Below are 17,900 nucleotides of genomic sequence, written 5' to 3'. Positions count from 1 at the left end.
AATCTAATCGACTACATCTGTGGAGAGAGACAATGAAGAAGCTCACTATTATCAGTCAGAACAAGGCCAGGGCCGACTGCAGAACAGACCATCAGTTGCTCACAGGCAAGTTCAAGTTGAGGGTGAAGAAAATTAAAACAAGTCCATGAGAGCCAAGCTACAACCTTGAGTATATCCCTCCTGAATTTAGAGACCATCACAAGAATAGATTTGATGCATTGAACATTAATGACCGAGGACCAGACAAATTGTGGGAGGACATCATATCTGAAGAAAGCAAAAGGTCATTAAAAAAATAGGAAGGAAAGAAAAAAAAGACCAAAATGGATGTCAGAAGAGATTCTGAAACTTGCTTTTGAAAGTAGCGTAGCTAAAGCGAAAGGAACAAATGATGAAGTAAAAGGGCTGAACAGAAGATTTCAAAGGGTGGCTTAAGAAGATGAAGTGAAGTATTATAATGAAATGTGCAAAGACCTAGAGTTAACAACCCAAAGGGAAGAACACACCTGGCATTTCTCAAACTGAAAGAACTGAAGAAAAAATTCAAGCCTCAAGTTACACTATTGAAGGATTCTATGGGCAAAAAATTGAATGATGTGGGAAGCATCAAAAGAAGGTGGAAAGAATACAGAGAGTCACTGAACCAAAAAGAATCGGTCAACATTCAACCATTTCAGGAGGCAGCATATAATTAAGAACCAGTAGTACTGGAGGAAGAAGTCCAACCTGCACTGAAGGCTCTGGTGAAAACCAGGCTCCAGGAATTGACAGAATACTAATTGAGATGTTTCAACAAACAGATGCAACATTAGAAGCACTCACTTGTCCATGCCAAGAAATTGGAAGACCTGGCCAACTGACTGGAAGAGATCCATATATGTGCCTATTCAAAAGAAAGGTGATCCAATGGAATGCAGAAATTATTGAACAATATCATTAATATTACACACAAGTAAAATTTTGCTGAAGATAATTCAAAAATGGCTGCAGCAGTACATCAACAGGGAACTTCCAGAAATTCAATCTGGATTCAGAAGTGGATATGGAACGAAGGATATCAGAGCTGATGTCAGATGGATCTTGGATGAAGGCAGAGAATATCAGAAAGATGTTTATCTGTTTTATTTATATTCAAAGGCATTCAACTGTGTGGATCATAACAAATTATGCATAAAACTGAGAAGAATGGGAATTCCAGAACACTTTATTGTGCTCATGAGGAACCTCTACATAGACTAAGAGGCAGTTGTTCAAACAGAATAAGGGGATGTTAAATGGTTTCAAATCAGGAAATGTGCGCATCAGGGTTGTATCCTTCCACAATACTTATTCAATCTGTACACTGAGCAAATAATCTGAGAAGCTGGACTGTATGAAGAAGAATGGGGCATCAGGATTGGAGAAAGACTCATTAACAACCTGTAACATGCAGATGACACAACTTTGCTTGCTGAAAGTGAAGAGGACTTGAAGGACTTACTGATGAAGATCAAAGACTATTGATTCAGTATTGATTACACCTCAACATAAAGAAAACAAAAATTCTTACAACTGGACCAATAAGCAACATTATGACAATGAACCAATATACATTATGATAAATGGAGAAAATATTGAAATTATCAAGGATTTCATTTTACTTGTATCCACAATCAATGCCCATGGAAGCAGCAGTCAAGAAATCAAACGATGCATTACATTCAGCAAATCTGCTGGAAAAGAACTCTTTAAAGTGTTTAAAAGCAAAAATGTCACTTTGAGGACTAAAGTACGCTTGACCCAAGCCATGGTATTTTCAGTCGCCTCCCATGCATCTGAAAGCTGGACAATGAATAAGACCAAAGAAGAATTGATGCACTGGATTTATGGTGTTGATGGAGAATATTGAATGTACGATGGACTGCCAAAAGAATGAACAAATCTATCTCGGAAGAAGTACAGTCAAAATTCTCCTTAGAAGCAAGGATGGCAAGGCTTCGTCTCACTTCAGACATGTTATCAAGAGGGATCAGTCCCTAGAGAAGGACATCACACTTGGTAAAGTAAAGGGTCAGAGAAAAAAGAGGAAGACCCTCAACGAGATGGATTGACACAGTGGCTGCAACAATGGGCTCAAACATAGCAATGATTGTAAAAATGGCACAGAACTGGGCAGCGTTTTGTTCTCTTGTTTACAGATTCACTAGAGTCAGAACCGACTCAACAGCCCCAAACAACAACAACAACATACACATGCACACACATATGTGTGTATGCGTGTGTGTGTTTGTAGTCCCCGACTTACGACATATTTGAGTGATGACGAATAACACTTATGACCATCCTTTTTTTGTACATCTTATTGTTAGTAACACATCTTACATACAATGTTGTAGCACGTGATCTGCTGATGTTATCATTCTCATGTCAACCACCAAAGATAAATGATGATCAGATTCATAAAGATACTGGTAATAAAAGACATTAATAATGAAAACTTAAAAAAAAAAAGAGGTATTCAAATTTCATCAGCACCAACTTACAACGGAGTGGTCAGAATGAAACCACGTGTAAGTCAGGGATTACCTATGTAAACAAAGTAGGTTAAGTTACATTTAACAATAAAATAAAACAGAAGATTTGTTGATTTCTTTTTTAAATTGAGCTTGTCTTATTTTAAATTAGTAATATTTTTATTCTTCCTAGTTCCACCATTTATTGTACATATGGACTACATTCTGGGACACACCTGGATTGTTCAATAAGTTTTCTGTCATATTTAAAGGACCAGGATGGAGTCCAGGTAAACCAAGACTTGGACTGAGTGAAGAAATCCCAGAAGTAAGTAGAGCTCATGGGGTTGGTGAATGGTGAGCTTTAGTCTTATATTGTCAGGTCAAGAGCCCACATGTATGAATGCTGCCTTCAGGCAAATTCAAAAACTGATTGTTCCCTCAGATAGATGAAACTCTGTGATCCATGATTTAATGAGAGCACACAACCTAGGGGCCTGTAAGAGGCATGCCTTTTCCCAGGCAGACCCTTCCTCTTAAACAAGAGCACAGTTTAAGGAGCAGAGCAGCAGAGGCTGGTGTTTTTGTGCAGGATATATGCTGCACAAACACTCATGGCTCTGTCACAGGTTCCTAGAACGTCAGAGATAGAGGTAACTTTAGAGCTGATTCAGTCTAACCTTAATTTTGCCCATGAAAACTGAGGTCTGCAGAATGGAAAGTCAGGTCACACACCAAGAGGATGTGACTATTTAGGATAGACCATAACTTTATTCATTCTATAGTAGTGACATTAAATACAGATACCCCATTATTTCCCAAAATAAACAATTCAGAGATATAAAGTTCTGGAAAAAGTAAGAAAAAGTCAGTGTCAATCTGGAATTCCTCTTACAGGGGTGAAAATACTTTCTTTTTTTCAATCATTCAAGATGTATGATTCATTACCAAAATAAATGTCAGTAAGAGTAGTGTAGAAACAATATGGAAAGTGAACTACTGTGTACTGCTATGATAACTATGCATATAAAACTTAGCTAACGCTTCAAGGAAGTAAAATTATATATTTGATTTAAATATTATTATTTCAATGAGTCATTGATAGAAAAATACTTCCCACTTTTTTCTTCTCCTTCAGGAATGTATTATGTATTTGTAATCATATTTTATAAAAATTCTGATCTAAATAAGGCTGTTTACTCTTCAGTTACCAAAGCTGCTGTGATGAAATTTCCCAGGTTTTTTGGTTATATTCACAATCAGTTATGAAACTACCAATGAAGTTGATATAGGTGAAAATAATTTGCTTATTTCAGCTCCAAAAAGATTATTTAGATGTGCTCTATTTATTAGTTGTTTTTTTTTTTTTTTCAATAGGTAGATAATCCAAAGTGATTCTTTTTAAAGTCAGATGAGTGCCTAAGTCTTCATTTTAAAAATAGAAGTGTAGCATTTCTGGGAAACTCAATACTTTTGAAAAGTTGTTTCAAATAAAATATTTCCTTTTGGGGCATGATTACCTACAATACACAAAATAACTTTCACTTTTCTCTTCTCCTTTGCTTTCCTGCCTGATCAGATCATGGATATAATTGCAATAGAAGACCCTATCTGTTCACTTCATTATCAGTACATATCATCTATAATATTGCTGAATCAAATCTCATACTCATGTGTAACCCATGTGTGTTAGATTAGAACTGTGCTCCATAGGCTTTTCAGTGGCCGATTTTTCACAAGTAGGTCGCAAGCCTTTCTTCTGAGGCGCTTCTGGGTGAACTCAAACCTCCAACCTTTCGGTTAGTAGCTGAGTGCTACTTGCATTACTCAGGGACTCCATATTGCTCTTCAAGGCAGTCTAAATCAGAGCTACAATGTTCCTGAAATGAGAAAGAAGTCTCCTAGCTCTTAGAAATTTTTCTGTCCAAATAATAAGTCAAAGGGTCATATTTTTGAAAAAAAAAAAAAAGGAATATCAAGTTGTTTAATTTCTTTTTGCATATCCTCTCCTCACTTAGTGGGAATTGCAATATGAAGAACATGCTAAAGAGCAATATAAAGGAAAAGTTTCTTTCTTGTCTACCTAGGTCACCGGGAAAGAAGTTGCCTTCTCATCTCCTACATCTCAGCTGCTAAAGATATATGCTGTTGTACAATTTGCTCTGATGCTAGCATTTTATGAAGAGACCTTTGCAAATAAAGCTGTAAGTAATGTCCATTTTCAGTAGCAGTGGGGATATTATCTTTTACTTCATTTGAAAATGAAAACAAGCTCTCTGTGGCTGTGTTCTAGTCTTCTCTTTAACTGCAGCAATACCTCACATTTAAACAGTTAAATTAATTTTTTCACACTACTAAATATATGAATTATGTCTAAAATGCTTCTGTTAGAATGTCCATCAAATGGTATAATATTGATCTGAATGAGAAATAGGAAATTATTTGTCACAAATAAATTCCACAACAATTACAGTAGAAGTACTCTAGAGCGAGTTGGAGCCCTGATGGCACAGTGGTTAAGAGCTCAGCTGCAAACCAAAAAGTCAGCAGTTTAAATCCATCAGTGCTACTTGGAAACCCTATGGGGCAGTTCCACTCTGTCCTATAGGGTTGCTATGAGTTAGAGAAAGCAGACTTTATATCAATGTCAACATACCTAACTCACTTAGAAAATACTCTGATAGAGTGACTTTTAGGAGTTTCAACACAGGGTTTACTTCATCTTCCCCAAAGCATTTAGAATATCCAGTTTGTCGTATACAAATTTAAGAGTACTGGATCAGGATTTAGAATCTGGGGTCTAGTTCAGGGTTTACCACCTGGGGAGTCCCTTTTTGGCCACATAAGAATATTCACACTGTGCATATTTTGAAGAAAATAAAAAACAATGTATGAAAAATTGCACTGTAAACTATAAAAGGGTAAAAGCAGAGGTATTTTTTAATATGTGCTTTGTTTTCAGATTTATTTGTATTATGTTCTTTTAGAAAGGATTTATAATAGTTCAGAGAAATACATAAAATACAATAAGGTAATTAAAGTAGATGAAATAGAAAATAAAATCACAGAAGAGCAAAAACTCCATGTTTCTGTACCTTGTTACCAAGAAAATATGTACCTCATGAAATTACCTCACTGAGGCAGGAATGTTGACGGTCTCATAGTAACTCTATATGAATAATAGTTACATTTTAAAGAAACAGAATTTCTATTTTCAGCAATATGGTGGTTTAAACAACAACAACAAAAACAAACCTGTTGCTGTCGAGTCAATTCTAACTCATAGCAACCCTACGGGACAGAGTAGAACTGCCCAGTAAGGTTCCCAGGGAGCAGCTGGTGGATTCGAACTGCCAACTTTTTGTTAGCAGCTGAGCTCTTAATCACTGTGCCACCAGGGCTCCATGAGGTAGCTTAGATACACTTATTTTTCTAAGGTGTACAGAACGCCTACCAATAGCTGGATAATCATGTGAAAAACACCTCTTCAAATGCGTAAAAAACCTTGAAAAATTCTGAGGGAAATCTTACAGGCTAAAAATACTGAGAAAATGTGAATTCCATGAGGTAACTGAGTACTGATCCTGACCTTGAAGGACCAGAAACAAAGCCAGGAATCAGAATAAGTAGGAACTCAGATTAAGAACCTCAAATAAAACAACTGTAACCAAAAAGAAACATCTTCAATGAAAGGGAGGAAAAAGAAAAGAAGGAAATAAAAACATGGAAAAGAAACTTACCTATCCTGGACTTGGGTTTCAGGAAGCAGGAAAAAAAAATGTTTCCCTGAGAATTTTCACTTCAAACTAGCCCTCACACAGATATTGGTCTAGAATTTACACAAACCATGGACCTGATTAACCCATCCTAAAAATAGAGTTTAAAGTGGTCTCAGATTAGGGCTCAGGTGATTAAAAAAACTTGCTGAAATCATTCCTAGAACAATTTCCTTCACAATAAGCCACAGCGTATGGCCACAAAGTTCTAATAATGATTATAAACTCAAGAGTTAAAAAAAATACAACATACTCGGCGAAAGCCACCACCACAAAGCATCAGCAGAAGCAACAACAGAATCAAACCTTTAAAGACAGCAGATACTGAAAATTAATGTCATCAAGTATGAATTATGTTAATTGAATATTCTTGAAGAAACAGAAGATGAAATGAGGACTAAGAAATCATGAGAAATCAACAAATAAGTGATTACCAAAAATGAGAAGGCACATTTGGAGAATAATTCAATTGAACTTCCAGAAAACAAAAATGCAATAACTAACATGAGAACTCAATGACTTAAATAGCAGTTTAAAGATATCTAGAGAAAGAATTAGTGCATTAAAATATAGAACCGAAAAAAAATTTTATTACACAGTGCTGAAAACAATGAGCTGAAAAAAATATAACGGAGAAGTTATCTCCAGACATGAAGAATACTGTGAAAAAGTCTTAAAAAAAAAAGAAAAAAACAAGAATTCAGAAAAAAGAATAAAAATAGAATTAGCAGGTAGAGAATTCAAGCAAAATAAATTACCTTTTTAAAGAACAAGAAGAGCTATGACACCCTCAGTCTATCCATAAAAACTCCCATAAGTAACATAATTAATAAAAAAATGCATAGTAAATGAATATATTATTTTATTATAATTCCAATGTATAACTCCTATGGGATTATTTTAAATAATTAAATACCAGTGTAATAATCTCAGTATAATAATCCACTGAAACAATTCCATATGTTCCATATGATTTATATACTGAATGCAAAAATTCCCAGAATTCTTCCTAGCAAACTTCCTTTCATGTCCCGTTGTTCACAGCTAACTCACAAACTTACTTTAAGCCTTTAACTAGCACCAGGTCATGAATTAACCGCGAATGAATTAAAAACTAAGTATTATTTGGGCCCTGTGGATAGAGAAGGCCCACCTTCCCTGCTGGGCACATTTCTGCTCCAAACCTGGACAAAATCAAAGTAGTATTGTTATTGTGTGCCATCCAATGGACTCTGACTCATAGCAACCTTACAGGACAGAGTAGAACTGCCGTAGGGTTTCCTAGGCTGTAAATTTTACAGAAGCAGATTGCCGGGTCTTTTCTCTGGAGGAGCCACTGGTGAGTTTGAAGCACTGACCTTTCAGTTAGCAGCCAAGTGCTTAATCATTGTGCCACCAGGGTTCCAGAAGTAGTTTTGTTGTTGTTGTTGCTAGGTGCCATGGAGTCCATTCTAACTCATAACAACCCTATAGGACAGATAGAACTGCCCTGGAAGGTTTCCAAGGAGCAGTTGGTGGATTCGAACTGCCAACCTTTTGGTTAGCAGCCAAGCTCTTAACCACTATGCTACCATAACCCATTGCCATTGAGTCGATTCCAACTCATAGCAACCCTATGCCACCAGGAAATAGTTTTAGTACTGAAGAAATGAGTGGTATTATCTGAGTGAGTAACCAGTAGCATATGCCACAGAGTGTCCTGCTAAATAAAATAAGTTTAACAAAGTTTTTTGAGAGATTACTGGGTAATATACTGAAAAAAGCAGTTTTGTTTTTTACCAGTATTTAAAGATTTTAGTGATTGCTGTTGTCCATATTTATTTATGTTTTTGCATTCAAGGGTAACAACCAAACACTGTTATACATAACCTGTTGCTTCCAACTCACAGTGACCCTATAGGACAGAAAAGAACTACCCCATAGAGTTTCCAAGGAGCAGCTGGTGGATTCAGACTGCCAACCTTTTGGTTAGCAGCTGTAGCTCTTAACCACCGTGCCACCAGGACTCTTTGTTATTCCCTGGTGGCGTAATAGTGAAGAGCCAAAGTTACTAACCAAAATGTTGGCAGTCAGCATTCACCAGCAGCTCCTTGGAAGCCCTATAGGGCAGTTCTACTCTGTCTTATAGGGTCGCGATGAGTCAGAATTGACTTGACGCAATGGGTTTGTTACATATGGTGAGGCCAGTTTTGAATGATAGACAAACTCACATGTGGTTTCAGTCCACATATGTTTAAAAAGAAAAACATGAAATAGACTTTTATGATTGTCAGAGAAGATGACTATTACAATTCTAGTTTACATTTTGTGAAGTGGAAATAAATAGAAAATGATGTGACCAGAAATATCTTGAGAAGGTAATGGTTGGAAATATCCTTGCTTATTGTTTGCGCTTTTATATATGTGCTACAACTAATGGTGAAACCAATTTCAACTGTGATAGGTTTTTGTTTTTTGTTTTTTTTTGCCTTTACCCCTAAAAGAGACAAAATTTGAACCCAAGCATTCGTTTCAGGAACAAACCTTTCAAACAGCAGCATGAAGTACATCACTCTAAACAGTACACATATAGATATTAAACTTCCAAAGTGGTTAGATTTATTAGTTGTTTAAACTAAGGCCTCCTGATAATCTCCTCAAGTATTGCATAATTAACACATCACTGATTATCCTACCATTTAAAAACATCATCTTAATTTGTTCACCCAAAATATGACGAGAATGTTCATGCATTACTAGAGTTTAGATATTTGATTGAGTCTAAGAGAAAAGTTAGGTCAGCTGTATATAAATATCCAACTCTTGAAATAATGATCAATATTGAGTACTGACTTGCAGTATTGAATTTTTATCCAGCTGTGCTTTATAAAATCCCTAAATAAATCAGACTAATTAATAGAAATGAAATTGCAAAGTTCACATTTTAAGTTATGTGATTTTGATAAAGAAGCTTTTAAAATTAAGTTCACCAAGAGACTTCAATATCTAGGCATCTGTGAGTGCTTCCTGGATAAAAATGTAGCCCAGACTCTGAATATATTAAAAATATATGACTTATACCTTGGTTTTCTGAAGATTTTTCTATTTCCTTAAAAAAGGTTATATGAAAAACTCATGTAGCTATATTGACAAAGAAAAATATCAAGTGTTGAAACCCTTTTCATTCTGAAAGTAGAGTTGGAGACAGCTCCATTCCGGACTTAAATTAATTTTGAAAGGTGCATTTTGCTTGTTTCCCACACATGTTTTTCTTTGCTAAAAGCATGCTGTGTGACTAGGAAGGAAGGGAGAAAGGTTGCTTATTTGCAAAATTCTATAGTGCCTTTCTAGTCTCAGGGATGTCTAAAAGCATACAAAGACATTAGAATCCAACAGCAATATTTTTTTTCCAGATTCACTGTAGCCAATAATCACATAGAAAAGTTGTGGCTGACTTGTAATTGGGGGCCCTGCTGTGGTCCCACAACCTTTTCTGTTTATGCATATACCAGAGTAGATAAATACTTACTTGTTTTATATGTGCAAGCTCTGTATAAATAACTCTGGGAGTCAAAAAAGCAATTTGATGACTACCACAAAGGTGTAAAAAGCACATTCCTTTCTTACTGAAACTTGCAATGCATACATTTAAATAGATAGTGTTTAGTTTAGTGATATAACCCACAGACTTTTATGTTGATTTTGATTTAGTAATGCTTGGGAAATCAATTCCTCAGCTTCCAGGGTCCACTTCATGGGGTGATATCATGAATACATGTTTGAAATGAAAATATGAACTGCACTAGCATGTTTCCGAAGTAAAATTGAAAAGGCAACACTATCCTTTTAAATAATAGACACCCACAAAACAGTTAGAATATTTTAACAGGTTATTATAAACAGTGCATAATAAAATAAAATAAAATCTGTTTTAACCCAGATTATTTTGGTGATATAGTTCAAGTTAACGAGGTATCTGAGAATATCCAATGGAAATTTAGAAACAGGTTCTACAGTTATAAATTCCCTTGAATGCTGTACTGTGTAGAAGAACACTGTGGGCACTACAATTTTGTAACTGATGTTTTCATGTTAACATGTTTTAACAATCCGTTTTAAAAACTATCAATATATTTAGTTCCACTTCATAGCAGAGTGTCACTTGCTCACATGAGATCTAGCTTAGGTCTTGCAACATGTAACCACTCAAGTCAATATCCAGTGTGTACTATTTTCTTCAAGTGTACCCTTTGGGGTTTCATTTAATTTCCTAAAGTTTCTAGGTGGTAACTGATGCAGTGTGGGAAAAAGAAATGTGAGCTAAAATGAGCATCAATTATAACTTAAAGCCCTGAAATGAATGTAGTAACCGTGTAATAATGGAAGGATATTAGCAAAAGCTTCCTGTCTAATAAGCATAGACTTCAGGAACATAGAAAAGTAATCATTGTGAGTTATCATGAAACATTTAATTGTATCCACTGTATTGAAGTACAATAATAAAGTAGGAAATTACACATTTAAAAAATGTGATTTACATCAAATAATGAAAATATTAACTGTGAAATTCAATATATCTTTGTAACATTAGTATTGTCCCTAAATTTGGTCAATGCCAGGCATCTCCTTTTAAAGTTACTGTATAATAAAATTAATCATAAAATGTTTGTAATTTGAATTCAGCCTGTATTTCTATTTATTAAATACACGTAAAACATAAATATCTTTATTCAGCTTCGGATACTCAAAGTCTAAATACACAGTTTTTGAGAGTCGTATTTTCTTATTAAAAGCAATGCTCATGAAAAAGAAGTTTGTGTTTTTGAAACTGTACTTTAATGTCTCATTTCCTTTCTTTCTTTTTTTTTTTTTGTATTCTGTGAAATAACAAAATACATAGCTTAAATTTTCACCTGATTCTTAACGAAGATAGAGAATTTTGTGTATGCCAGTGAGATCTTGAGGCAAATGCTGATAATTCAGAAAGAATTCATTGACCCCAGAAACAGTTTTTTGTTTTTTGTTTTTTTTTTTTACTTTGGATGAAAGTTTACAGAGCAACCTAGCTTCTCTTTAAACACTTAATACACATATCGTTTTGTGACAATGGTTGCCAACCCCACAACATGTCAACGCTCTCCCCTTCTCGAACTTGGGTTCCCCATCACCAGCTTTCTTGTCCCCTCCTGCCTTCTCTTCCTTGCCCCTGGGCTAGTGTGCCCATTTAGTCTTGTTTTGTTTTATGGGCCTGTCTAATCTTTGACTGATGGGTGAACCTCAGGAGTGACATCAGTACTGAGTTATAAGGGCATCCGGGGACCATAATTTTGGGGTTTCTCTAGTCTATCAGAATAGTAAGTCTAATCTTTGTGTGTGTGTTTGTGTGTGTGTGTGTGTGTGTGTGTGTGTGTGAGTTAGAATTTTGTTCTACATTTTTCTCCAGCTCTGTTCGGGACCCTTTATTGTGATCCCTGTCAGAGCAGTCGATGGTGGTAGCCAGGCACCATCTAGTTGTGCTGGACTGAGTCTGTTGGAGGCTGTGGTAGTTGAGGTCCATTAGTCCTTTGGACTAATCTTTCCTTGTGTCTTTGATTTTCTTCATTCTCCCTTGCGCCAGACAGGGCAAGACCAGTGGAGTATCTTAGATGGCTGCTCACAATCTTTTAAGATCCCAGACGCTACTCATCAAAGTAGAATGTAAAACATTTTCTTTATAAACTATGTTATGCCATTTGAGCTAAATGTTCTCGGAGACCATGGTCCCAGCAACTCTCAGCCCAGTAATTTGGTCCCTCAGGGAGTTTGGTTGTGTCTGTGGAGCTTCCATGGCCTTACCTTAGACAAATTGTGCTGGCTTCCCCAGTTTTGTGTACTGTCTTACCCTTTACTAAAGTTACCACTTATCTACTGTCTATTTAGTGTTTTTCCTTCCCACCTCTCCTGCCTCGTAACGATCAAAGATTGTTTCTTCTTGTATATAAACCTTATCATGAATTTTTATAGAAGTCATCTCATATAATATTTGTCCTTTTGTGATTATGTTATTTCACTCAGCATAATGCCCTCCAGATTCATCCATGTTGTGAGATGCTTTGCAGATTCATCATTGTCCTTTATCACTGCGTAGTATTCCACTGTGTGTATGTACCATAGTTTGTTTATCCATTCATCTGTTGATAGGCACCTAAGTTGTTTCCATCTTTTTGCTATTGTGAACAATGTTACAATGAACATGAGTGTGCATATGTCTATTTGAGTGACGACTCTTATTTCTCTAGAATATATTCCTAGGAGTAGGATTGCTGGATCATATAGTATTTCCATTTCTAGCTTTTAGGAAGTACCATATCATTTTCCAACATGGTTGTATCATTTTGCATTCCCACCAGCAGTGCCTAAGAGTTCCAATCTCCCCACAGCCTCTCCAACATTTGTTATTTTCTGTTTTTTTGATTCATGCCAGTAATGTCAGTGTGAGATGGTATCTCATTGTGGCTTTGATTTGCATTTCTCTAATGGCTAGTGATCATCAGCATTTCCTCAAGTATCAGTCAGCTGCTTGAATGTCTTCTTTGGTGAAGTATCTGTTCATATCCTTTGCCTATTTTTTAATTGGATTATTTGTCTTTTTATTGTAGAGGTGTTAGATTTTCCTGTAGATTTTAGAGATTAGATCTTTGTCAGATTTGTTGTAGCCAAAATTCTTTTCCCAGTTTGTAGGTTCTCTTTATACTCTTGGTGAAGTCTTACGATGAGCGTAAGTGTTTAATTTTTAGAAGATTTCAGTTATCTAGCTTATCTTCTGGTGTTTGTGTATTGTTAGTTATGGTTTGTATCCTGCTAATGCCATGTATTAGGGCCTCTAGAGTTGACCTTATTTTTTTCTTCCATGATCTTTATAGTTTTATTATTTAGGTGTTTGATCTATTTTGAATTAGTTTTTGTGTATGGTGTGAGGTCTGGGTCCTGTTTCATATTTTTGCAGATGGACATCCAGTTTTGCCAGCACCATTTGTTAAAAAGACTGTCTTTTTACCCATTTGATGGAATTTGGGCCTTTGTCTAAGATCAGGTGATTGTAAGTGGATGTATTTACATCTGGGTTCTCAATTCTGTCCCACTGGTCAGTGTAACCAGAGACGTAAATAATCTATACAAGGAAAACTACAAAACACTATGGCAAGAAACCAAAAGAGACATACATATATGGAAGAACATACCATGCTTATGGATAGGTCACATTAACATTGTGAAAATGTCAAATCTACCCAAAGCAATCTGCAAATACAATGCAGTCCCGATCCAAATACCAACAGCATTCTTTAAAGAGATGGAAAAAACTAATCATTAACTTTATACGGAATGCGAAGAGGCCCCGGAGAAGTAAAGCAGTATTGAAGAAGAAGAATAAAGGAGGACTTGTACTACCTGACCTCAGAAACTACTATACAGCTACAGTACCCAGAAACAGTTTTAATGAACATCCAAGAAAGATACCATGTCAATGTGGATATTGTCCAGCAATCTTGTAAGACCTTTCATTGCTGAGGTTGCTCAGCCCCAAGTTAATTATTCCCCAACACTGAGGTAAGACATTCAGTGTTCTCCACCCAGTGAATTATGGGGTATTCCACTCTGGCTGGTAAAAACAGTATTATGCTGTGTGAATACTGGGCACTTAGAGCTCTAATCCTTTTCTGGCTTCACAAAGTTTCCTCTCATACATGAGCTGATGTACTAAATACTCTAGGGGCACCTTCTGCAGGTTTCTAGGGTTCTCTCTCTGTGCAGGTCTCGCTTCTCAGTACTCTGTCCCGCAGTCAATAGCTGCCTCGATCTCTTCCGAATCCCAGTTTCATCTCCCTAACCCAGGGAGTCTGTCAGGCTCCGCAGAGTTCCCTCACTCTGTGCTGAGGCCTGGAAACTCTCTCACGGGCAACTTGTAGGGCTGACCTCATCTGTATCCCGTCTCTCTGGAATTGCTGCCCTTTGTTGCCCAGTGTCCAGTGTCTTAAAAACCATTGGTTGTTTCAGGCAAGAAGGTAAATTGGATTCCTTTTACTCTATCTTGTCCTGTATGGACAAGATATAGAGTTGGAACCTTACTTTAAAATATGACTAATCTTTCAATATTTAGTTAAAATTGTTAAAACACAGTTTTTGCTTCTTTTTTCTTACTGGTGTTTGTAAAAATTCACTAAGTACATGTCAATTCAATGTTTGTGAAGTGTATATTCATTACACGTTTTAGCCAATACATTTTCACTTTTGATCTATTTAGATTACTTCTTGCTTGGAATTCTGGAAAGTACTCGTATTTCTTTCTGTATGCTGCAATAGTAATCACCTAGAGAGTTCTGAAAATATAGGGATAAAAGAGAATCTACCCAATACTGACTTTTTTTTTTAATGAGCAAATCTCATCTCACGACAGATTGTTGAGATCCACAGAGAATTATAAACTGCATATGGTACCACACTGGGTTCTGTTCCCCTGTCTGTGTTGTAACACTGGGAAGCATCTTCAAGCCTTAAGTTTCAATATGACAAATCCAGAAGCTCAACATCTGATGCTCAAGAGTCATAGGGGGGATGAGGGCAGCAGTGCTGGCATGTGAGCAAAACTTCTGTCTTCACATCAGAAGTTACAAAGGCTGTGTATGGAATTCCTTGTTTTTCCCGATCTACCTTTAATCTGATGCTGTATTCATTCTACTCTCAACCTTGGCTATGTAACCTCAACTTAGATCTCTGCTAATGGCTCCTCTAAGTTTGTGGTTCTTCTGTCTTCTACCATCGTCACACTATGGGATCAGGCAGTCCTCTTTTGAATTTCAGAGCCACCATTTATCAGCTTTGTGATGGTGGAAAATCTACTTAATCCTCTGGTTCTCAAGTTTGTTTTGTTTTCATGTGTAACACAGATATGATGATACTTACTCTGCAAGTTCATTGGGAATATAAAAAGAAATAATATGCATGAAACACATAGAATGGAAGCTAGGAAATAATAGAAGCTTAATAGACATTATTAAAATTTAACATGTAAATAAATTGCATAATTTATAATTTATGACATGGAAATATGTTACTTTTGTTATAATAATTCAAAAGATAACTTGATATGTTTATATGAATATATAGATTTCATCAAATACATATGTGAGTGTGTGTCAGTGTAAAATCTCTTTCATACATATATATATATTTGCATTCCCAAACACATTCTATTTTAAATATGTTTCGGCTGTCAGTATTAAGGAAATCCTTGGGTTTGAGACCACAAAGAAATGGCGATATTAAAAATAGGTTTTGGAATGTGGTATTTATTCATAAAAATGTGAGTGATTTTTCCCTATGTGAGGGCACACATGATTCAAAGAACTGGGAAACTCAAAACTTTACAGGAGAACTTTTTGAAAGAGCATCTAATGTGAATCATCATTGTGGAATTGTCTAATTCATTCACCAAGTGTCCAACAAGTAACTAAATGACATTAGGAAAACCAAAATGCCCTCTGCATATTCAATCTACTTGAGAAGAGTTTGTGATAAATGCTGCAATATAAAATAAAATTTAGGGCTATTTTCTTGTCAGCTTTAAATTCTAGTGTTCCTTCTAAAAACACTTCTGAAGGATCCATTGGTCTCTGTGCTTGTTTCACAGGTGTTATCACAGGTCACTCTCCTTCTGAGGATTTGCTTCATTATCCTGACTTTGACCTCCATTGGATTTCTTATGGATCAAAGGCAAGAATGAAATGCTTTTATATTTTCTCTTTTACCTAATTTTTTTTTTACAGAGTGGTGAAATATCAGTTTATCATAAAACTTTATAAGTAACTTTTTAAATAAATGACAAAATTTTATACTCACCAAATATTTGTAATTAAAAATTTGAAACTATAATTTTATACTTCTATTTTAACTGAGGAAACCCTGGTGGCATAGTGGTTAAGTGCTATGAATGCTAACCAAAAGGTCGGCAGTTTGAATCCACCAGGCGCTCGTTGGAAACTCTATGGGACAGTTCTGTGAGTTGGAATCTACTTGATGGCAACAGGTTTGGTTTGTTTTTTTATTTTAAATGAAACAGAGTGATGGATTATCTGATTTAAATACAAGAATGTATTTTAAATCTAAATTTTCAATGAAATTATGTTTTCAAGTATGTTAGAGAAACTATGATGATTAAATTGTCAAGATATATACCATAATTCTGAAAACTTAATAAAATATGAAACATATTTGAGTATTTTTTCTGTATTATTGAATATTTCACAATATATGCCAGAACGTATGTGTTTTTAAAGTTTGTTCTTTCCCCTCCAAAGCAGATTATTTAAAGAACTCTGTTTCAAATACTCCCCTGGGCACAAAGAAAATACATTAACTTCAACAATTTTAACTTGCTTTTATGACAGGAAGTATATAGAAAAATATCTGTTCATTATTGCTCAGTATTTATCAATCACTAATATTATTATTAATATTAATTTTATTATGTGCTTATGTGTTGTAGAGCATTAACATAGATTATATTCTTAATTCTCACAATAACCTTCTAAGTATCACTACAAAGTCAATTTTACAGATTGAGGTAACTGAAATTCTAAGTTAAATAACTTGAAACTCAAACACACAGTAAGATACAGAGCAAAACACAAACCCAAGCAGTATGACTACAGAGCGCACATATAAAAATTACATATATTGTAACTTTGTGAAAAACTGCAAAAAGGCTCAGTAATTTTAAAGTCTTATCTTTGTTTTAGTGTAATTTTTTTTAACTAGTTAGCCATTAACCAATACTTTCATGAGTTTTCAAATATCCATATCTAATAGCCTATGTTTAAATTATATTAAATAATATGTCACTTTCCCAAGGAATACCTACTTAGTATCCTAGCATAGCAGCAGATTCTGGATTTCATCAAGGTCCAGGTGCAAATGGGTTTATAGGTTAAATGAACTGCTCATAATATGCAATCCCTAAGAAATATTTGGAAAAGCTGGCATACTGTACACAGTCATATGTCAAAAATGTGTAGAATTTAAAACTTTAATACTTTAAAAATGTTGTTGCTTTTATTATTTTAATTGGCTTGATTTTCCTATTTTCCTATACTGGAAATAAAATACATACTGAGTCATAGAAAGGGGAAACAAAACAAACAAAAAAATCAGCCAATAGCAACAGTACAGAAATAAATGAAGATCTAAATAAGTGACAGTATGTACTATGTTCATGGATTGGAGTGTTTACTATTATAAAAACTACAGTTCTCACCAAATTGATTTAAATATCCAGGACAATCTGAATTAAAATTGCAAAAGGTTTCTTTGTGGAACATGACAGTTTCTTTCTAAAACATATATAGAATTGAAAAGGTACAATAGTTAAAAAAAAAAATGCAGGAGTTTCCCTGTTGTCTATCAAGATTTAATATAAAGCTACAGTAATTACACGTTTTATGGGCACAAAGATTAGAATAGAAAACCTAGAAATAAACATATATATATTTGTTGTCACAAAGTAGCCTTGCACAGCTGTTGGAAAAATACTGGTCTTGATATGGCCTTGAAATGGTCTTGAAAAAATTGAGTTTCCACATTAAAATTTAAAAAATAAAATAAACTTGATAAGTATTTC

This window comes from Trichechus manatus, unplaced genomic scaffold, assembly GCF_000243295.1.
Source record: "Trichechus manatus latirostris isolate Lorelei unplaced genomic scaffold, TriManLat1.0 scaffold00050, whole genome shotgun sequence".
Classification (NCBI taxonomy): Eukaryota; Metazoa; Chordata; class Mammalia; order Sirenia; family Trichechidae; genus Trichechus; species Trichechus manatus.
The sequence above is the reverse complement of the archived record's forward strand: the minus strand, read 5'-3'. Positions refer to the sequence as shown.